The sequence below is a fragment of the Gossypium hirsutum genome, chromosome D04 (genome assembly GCF_007990345.1).
Source record: "Gossypium hirsutum isolate 1008001.06 chromosome D04, Gossypium_hirsutum_v2.1, whole genome shotgun sequence".
NCBI classification, from domain to species: domain Eukaryota; kingdom Viridiplantae; phylum Streptophyta; class Magnoliopsida; order Malvales; family Malvaceae; genus Gossypium; species Gossypium hirsutum.
The window spans coordinates 25,404,645-25,412,358 of record NC_053440.1 but is presented as its reverse complement, the minus strand read 5'-3'; the positions used below and the strand labels follow the sequence as shown (position 1 = coordinate 25,412,358).

Sequence of the window (7,714 nt, the reverse complement as noted above, 5' to 3'; positions counted from 1 at the left end):
CGGGACCACAAATCTGAGTTTGAAAAATATTTTAATATTATTTTGTGTGTTTATGATGTGTGAATTTAAATGTGTGAAAGTTTCGTAAATTAATTTTTTTGTTTGGGTGTCGATTTAATAAAAAGGGGCTTAATCGCGTAAAATGAAAATTTGATGGTTAAATAAGAAAGTGCCTAATTATTGTTGTCTTTATAATTTGGAGGCATTATGTTGAAATTTAGCCAATACTATAAGTAGTGGACGGCATATTGTTTTAATATATGGTTTTTATACATTAAAAATAAAAAAATGATAATATTGTGATATATGTTATAATAATAATAGTGATAATAACAAAGCCATTATCATATCATCTTTCTTCACTTTCGAAACTAGAGAAAGAATAAAAGATAAAAGCTTGGCTAAGGTTCGGCCATTGTTGAACTAGATTGAGGTTAGTCTTTTGTTCGGTTTTTGATAATTTTTACGTTTTTGAGATCGTTGTTTTGTGTTCTTTAAAACACATGTTTAAATTTTGTGAATTGATGATGATTTTGAAATGTGCCATTGATGAATGTTTGAGTGTTATGATGTTAGTTGAGGAAATATGAAATATATGTGTTAGATTAGCATGTTTTGTCTTTGAATTGTTGATGAATTTGAGTAATTAGGGTTAAGTTGTAAAAATAAAATTTTTTAAGGGCTAAAATGTGAAATAAATGAAATGTGTGGGTTTGTATGGATACTAGGAATATTCGGCCCTTAAGGAGTGTAGTAAAATTTTGTGTATTTTGTGTTTTGAGCAAAAAGGACTAAATTGTGAAAATGTGAAATATTAGGGGTAAAAATGTAATTTGCCCATTTATGTGTTCTTAGACTAAATTGAATGAAAATATGTTTAAATGATATTTATTTGAATATGTTTAAATCAAGAAACCAAGAAATCAAATTTAGATCGGGGGAAATCAAAGGTAGTTGAGTAGCCGATCTATTTGTCGATGACATCCGAGGTAAGTTATTAGGCATACATATTTGTGTCGTTTTAAATTATCTTAAAATATATGTAATTATGCTGAATTGAATTGATATATATGTAGTGATACGATTTTTGAAATATGACGTATTGAGTTGTTGACCCCCAACACTAAGTGTGCGAGTTTAATTGAAATGCACTAAGTGTGCGAGTATAATGGTAAAGCACTAAGTGTGCGAGTGTGATTATTAAGCACTAAGTGTGCGTACTTATTAAATTTTTTTGAAAGATTATTAATATCGAGTATTTGACTTATCGAGAAATCATGAGTAACAAAGCGAGTAATAATTATTTTGATGGTATTCAAGATAAATTTTTATATGTATCAAACCTAGGTGGTGATTATAATTGGAGTTAGATTTATTTAAGATGATTCATTATACTTTATGATAATAAAATGTATAAGGTACTTGGCCTTGTACTTAAATTTGAAGAAATGCTTATAGTTGAGTATTTATATTGATTTTTGTTAAATCATAGTATGAAGTGAATAATTATATTATGCTATGGGAAGTTAAAGGTAAGATGATTTAGAAGTATGAATTGGTTAAATATTATTCTAGATATCAAGTTAAATTGTAGAGTTATTTGTTTGTAACTTACTAAGCTAAATTAGCTTACAATGTGTTGGATTATTGTTTCGATGTATAGATTTTGGAGATCGCTACGTGTTCGGGTATCGTCAGCTAAGCTCATCACACTATCGGTGTCTCCTTTTGGTATTTTGCTAAATTGTTTTCAAATATATGGCATGTATAGCTTAGTTAAAAATGGTGATTTTGAAATCAATGTGTATGTGTAATTAAAAGCCGTGCGAAAATGGCTTATCTCTTTTTGTTTTGAATTTGGTATTAACGAATATGCTTTAATGGTCTAATTCCCATGCTTAAATTCGGTTTAATTAAAAATGGCTTGATCATTATGTTTAAACTTAGTTTTATATATTCTAGGTTGAATGTTCAATGTGTTTGGTTTCAATGATTCGACCATGGTATAAGTCTATTTGTATAAATGATAATTAGTATGATTGGTAAGTTGATTTTATGTCTTGATTGGTTACATCATGAACTAATTCATGAATTAGTTTGTATTAGTAAGTTTAAAACATAGTAAAAATGCTTGTAAGTTTTTACTAAACAATTCGGCTAAAGAGTATGAAAGAACATAATGTATATTTGATCATGATCTAACCTTAATTTGAAGTGGTGTTTATGCTGTAAATTGGTTAAGGGATGAGTTTCGGTTGTGCTGTGATATTGAATTGATGGATATGTATATTTTGTATTAAGAATTGGTGTGGAAAGAATAGGTGATATACATAAATGTTGGTCATGATAGGTTAATTGAAATTATATACGTATTTTCATATACGCATATGTCATAATGGCAATTGTAATGAGTTGGTCGAATAAATACATGTTGGCATGATAAGTAGATTTACTTATATGTTAATAAATTTAGGTGAAATGTTAATTATACTATAGATGGAATGATAGTTTATTTTGATTATTCGTTACGAAATAAAATATGTTTATTTGGTCTTATGAGTTGCACCAAAGTTGCTTATATACTTGATTAATGAATGGTAAACAATGGGTTTATGATGTATTAGATTGTATGTTGACTATATAGGTTCAACTATGATGAAATATTACTATGCTTGAATTTACATTGAATTATTTAATGGTATAAGATGGTTCAGTTGGTTAATATGCGTAATTATTGAAGTAAAATAATTGATATTCAATTTATGATATATATATGTATATATGTTTTGATTTATGTTTTATATATATACTATATAATGTTATATGCTGGGATGCGTTTTAAGTATATAGATGCCATTAATGTTAAATCAAGTGGTTCGAACATCTTTATGCCTTAAGCACTTGTAATATGTTTTATTGCACATCGTTAAATTGATTATGTGATCCATATATATATACGAGTTTTCTTAGTGCTTGAATTTAAATAAATGTCTGTTTTGATCTGTGCTATGTTTGATAATGCCTCATAACCCTAATTCGGCAACAGATACGGGTTAGGGGTGTTACATATCCAATAAATCGAATAGTTACTATTGTCCTTATCGAATATATATAAAAATAAATGAAAGAATATCATAGACAGAGGATCATCCAAACTTACATAATATCGAAGGAATAGGGGCTCAACAACTTCCCAGGGAGAGTTGACTAGAGGGGAGGATTCTCAACTAGACAAAAAATAACATAATATATAAAAAATAATTAGATATATGATGTGATATACTCTTTTTTATGAAAAAAATATTAGAATTTAGGGATTAGAGAAATCAGTTACGAGAAGAAGAGGAGAAAAAAAAAGAAAAATTAGAGAATTTAGGTGTGGTCGATGGCGGCAGCGTGGCGGCTCTGATGGCGGTGGCGGTGGCAGTGAGTTGGTGGTTTGGTGGCCTTTAGAGGTGGTGAAATGGAGGATAAATAAAGAGAAGATGTGACAAAAATAAAAGAAAATAGGAGAAAAGGGAGGAGCAAAGAGGAGGGGCAGTTAAAGGGAGAGGAGGAGACAAAGGCAATAAGGGAGGGAAAAAGGCAATAAGGGGGACAAAGGCACCAAAAATGTATCATGGAAGTGAAAATGGGGCTATGTACTGTAAGTTGACTAGAAAGAAACGGAAAGGAATCCTTACGCACAAGGCAAGTGTGGTGGACAACTAAGGGGGTTTGACCCACTTGAAATTGTCAAAATTAATTAAAAAATCTGGGAATCTAGGGGCTTGAACATGAGACTTTTTGGAAATAATTCACTCACTTAACCACTAGGCCATTTAATTCCTTGTGTCATAAACTGACGCAATAAAATAAATAAAATATGGGACGTGACCACTCTACCCCCTTAGAATAAATTTCATCCTCGAAATTTACTTGGTCCAAATAAGTGAGGCTAGAGGCGACGCATCGATCCTTGGGTTCCTAAGAGGCTTCATTAACACCATGGTTTTGCCATAAGATGTTTACTACAGGAATTTGCTTTTTCCTCAATGTCTTGACCCCGCGGTCCAAAATTTGAACTAATTCTTCCTCATATGACAAACTAGGTTTCACCTCGACCTCATCGACTGGAATCACATGAGATGGATCAGAACGATATCTCCTCAACATAGAAATATTGAACACGCCATGAATACGGTCCAACTTCGAAGTTAACTCTAACTGGTAAGTCACTAGTCCAACCCTATTAAGAACTCTATAAGGTCCAATGAATCTCGGGCTCAGCTTGCCCTTGCACCCAAACCTCTGTACTTTCTTCCATGGTGAAACCTTAAGGAAACTTGATACCCAACATTAAACTTAATATCCCTTCGCCTTAAGTTGACGTAAGATTTCTGTCGATCAAATTCTGCTCTCAATCGATCTTGAATCAATTTCACCATATTCCCAGTTTCTTGCACCAAACTTGGACCCAATACTTTATTTTTCCCCCAAATCAGTCCAATACAGAGGTGTACAACATCTGCAAAAATATAGTGCTTCAAAAGGAGCCATCTCAATGCTCGACTGAAAACTATTGTTCTATGCAAAATCGGCTAACGTTAAGCATTCCTCCCAACTGCCACTGAAGTCAATCACACAAACCCTTAACATGTCCTCTAGAATATGTATAACTCACTCAGATTGCCCATCAGACTGTGGATGAAAATTTGTGCTAAAGTTCAATCGAGTTCCCAAAGCCTTGTGCAACTTTTTCCAAAATTAAGATGTAAATCGAGGATCCTGATTGGAAATGATGGACAAAGGTACACCATAAAGTCTTACAATCTCTGAAATGTACAACCTTTCCAACTTATGTAACGAATAATTAGTACAAGCAGGTAGAAAGTGTGCTAACTTAATTAGTCGATCCATTATAACCCAAACTGAATCCTTCTTAGCAGGTGTCAAAGGAAACCCTACTAACAAAATCCATGGTCACATGATCCCACTTCCACCGAGGAATCTGAATAGGCTGCAACAAATTAGAGGGGAATTGATGCTCAACCTTAACCTGCTGGCACGCCAGACAGTTACTCACATACTCGGTTACATCACGATTTAGCCCTGGCCACCAATACAGTTCTCTGAAGTCTCGATACATCTTACTCCCTCCAGGATGAATAGCGTAAGGGCTACTATGCACTTCTTGATAACTCTTGAAAAGAGTTACATTTTATGCTTTTGGACCTAGTTAATTGCTTGTACTTAAGTACATAGAGTTGCATTTTAGGACATTTCATTAGTAATTTTAGCATTGCATTAGAACTTGGGCTGCATTTAAATATTAGATGCTTTTAATTGCTCGTGGAAGGGTTGTGTTTTGTGGTATTGGCAGGTGTAGGTGAAGAACAGGAAATAAATGAGTGAAGTTTTACCGGGGAAAAAGGGTGGTCAGATTGCCAGCTAGTATGCTGTAGCAATGCCGGGAAGATGTCTAGTCAGCATTCAGCGCATATTAGTTTTAGCCCAACTCTACTTGTACCAGATAAATTTGCCTAGAAAGGAGGAGAAGATAAATCTTGGGGTTGTTGGAATTATCCTAAAAAAAGGAAAAACAAAGCAATTTAAAAAGAATCAAAGGATGAAACCCTAGGGCACGGAACTAGAAGCAGAGATCCTTAGGTAAATTAGAAAGTAGCGGCTGAATGGAGATAGAAAGAGGAAAGACGCAGGCAACCCCTCTCAGCCACCTCAGGACATTGCGCAACTGGAGTATGGATTGGACAAGCGAACGTTGTCTTCTTGATATTCTTCCATTATTTCTAATCTGTTCCTTCATGAATTACAGTGATGAAAACAATCTTTGAGTTGAATTTTATTTGCCAACCTACGAGTTAAATCTCATAGGGTTGGGATTACTTTGATGAAACTTTAACTGTCTTTAATGGCTATAGTATAAATCTGAGTTAGTTTACTATTTCATTTAATTATTTTATTCTTTACAGTGTATGTGAGCAATCCCTAGACATAGTTGATTGTGCAGCATACCTTTAAATTAACCTAAATTCTGAAAATGTTGGATTAGTTGGACCATGATTGAATGATATGAACAAGTATTCGATAGATACTTATAGTAGGCTCTAGATATAGAGCAGCGATCATACAGAAGGTAACACTGTAGGGTACCATATTAAAGGCTTATAGACACAAGCAAGGTAACGTGATGTTTTTGCTCTCGAAAGAGGCAGGCCACTTAAGAACTCCTCTGAGCAGTAGGCTAAGTATAATTTTGCTGAGGCGTAGCTGATTGGAAAAGTAGATTTTTAGTAATCCCGACCTTTCCACTCAACATCGCATAACCCTTATCTTTGCCGTAGTAGCTTTGCCATAACAATTTTAGTCATTTATTTATTTATTACATATTATTCACGTAGTTATTCTCATAATTACCATTACATTTCTACTATTGTTTTTCCATAGCATTTCAAGTATGCATTAATTTCACATATTGCATACATCACTATTCCTTTAATTGCTACAACGTACTTGCCATAGCTTTACCATAGCATTAATTGCATTTTATATTATAATAACTTGACCAATTATATACCCAATTTGATCCTTGTGGGAACGATACTCACTCATCATTTTATTACTTTATTCGACGTATATACTTGCAGAAATCGCATATCATATGCACACGCGACAAGTTTTTGGCGCTGTTGCCAGGAATAAAAAATTTGCTGTAATTTGGTTTACTTATTTTAATTAATTTTATTAGTTTTATTTAACTTAGTTATATTTAATCTTTACATCTTTGCCATCAGTGCATGAGAAGAGGCATTCCTGCTAACAAAGAGTATCTTTTTGACCTAGAGATTGACAGAACTTTACGAATAAGATGGAAAGAACTATGAAAAATGGCTAGGAATAGGAATGATCTTGGTCAAAATGATAATCTGAATCGTCAAGATTCCACTTCTCCTGTTCGTAGGGTGATACCCGGTATGAATGATAAAATGAATGGTTAGGGTGTTGATCTGCATGTTTGTGAGGTGATAGATGATCAAGATAAACCAATCCGAGAGCATGTTGTGCCAATTTTTGATGATTTGAATCCAGGGATAGTCAAACCAACCATACAAGTGCAATAGTTTGAACTGAAATTGGTAATGTTTCAGATGCTACAAATAGTAGGACAGTTTGGAGGACTGCCCACTAAGGACCCAAGATTGCATTTGTGACTTTTCCTAGAAGTCTCTGATTCGATTAGGCAACAAAGTGTTCCTGAAGATGCCCTAATACTTAAATTGTTCTCATATCCTTGAGCGACTAAGCAAGAGCATGACTAAATGCTCTACCATCGGGGACAGTGACATCATGGAATGAACTTTGGCTGAGGTTTTTGCTATGGTATAATCCACCAAACATGAATGCCAAGCTTAGAAATGACATCACATCTTTTTGGCAGTTAAAGGATGAAACATTATATGAAGCATGGGAACGATTTAAAGATTTAATTCAGAAATGTCTGATGCATGGATTTCAACACTAGACTCAAATAAAAATATTCTATATTGGGTTTAATGCACATACGAGAATGGTAGTTGATGCATCTGACAATAATAATACATTGTTGGATAAATCTTCCAACAAAGCATATGAGATTTTGGAAAAGATTGCCAACAATGATTATTAGTACCCTACCACAAGAGTTGGGACGTACAAAAGAGCTGCAGGTACCGTG

At 33.6% G+C, this 7,714-nt stretch overlaps 1 non-coding gene across 1 annotated transcript; it reads right to left on the bottom strand.

The window, feature by feature from the left end:
* Positions 1-7,405: 7,405 nt before the first annotated feature.
* Positions 7,406-7,512, bottom strand: LOC121216648 (small nucleolar RNA R71). Its single transcript, XR_005912829.1, has one exon. It is a non-coding gene; the product is annotated as a small nucleolar RNA R71 (small nucleolar RNA).
* Positions 7,513-7,714: the final 202 nt, after the last annotated feature.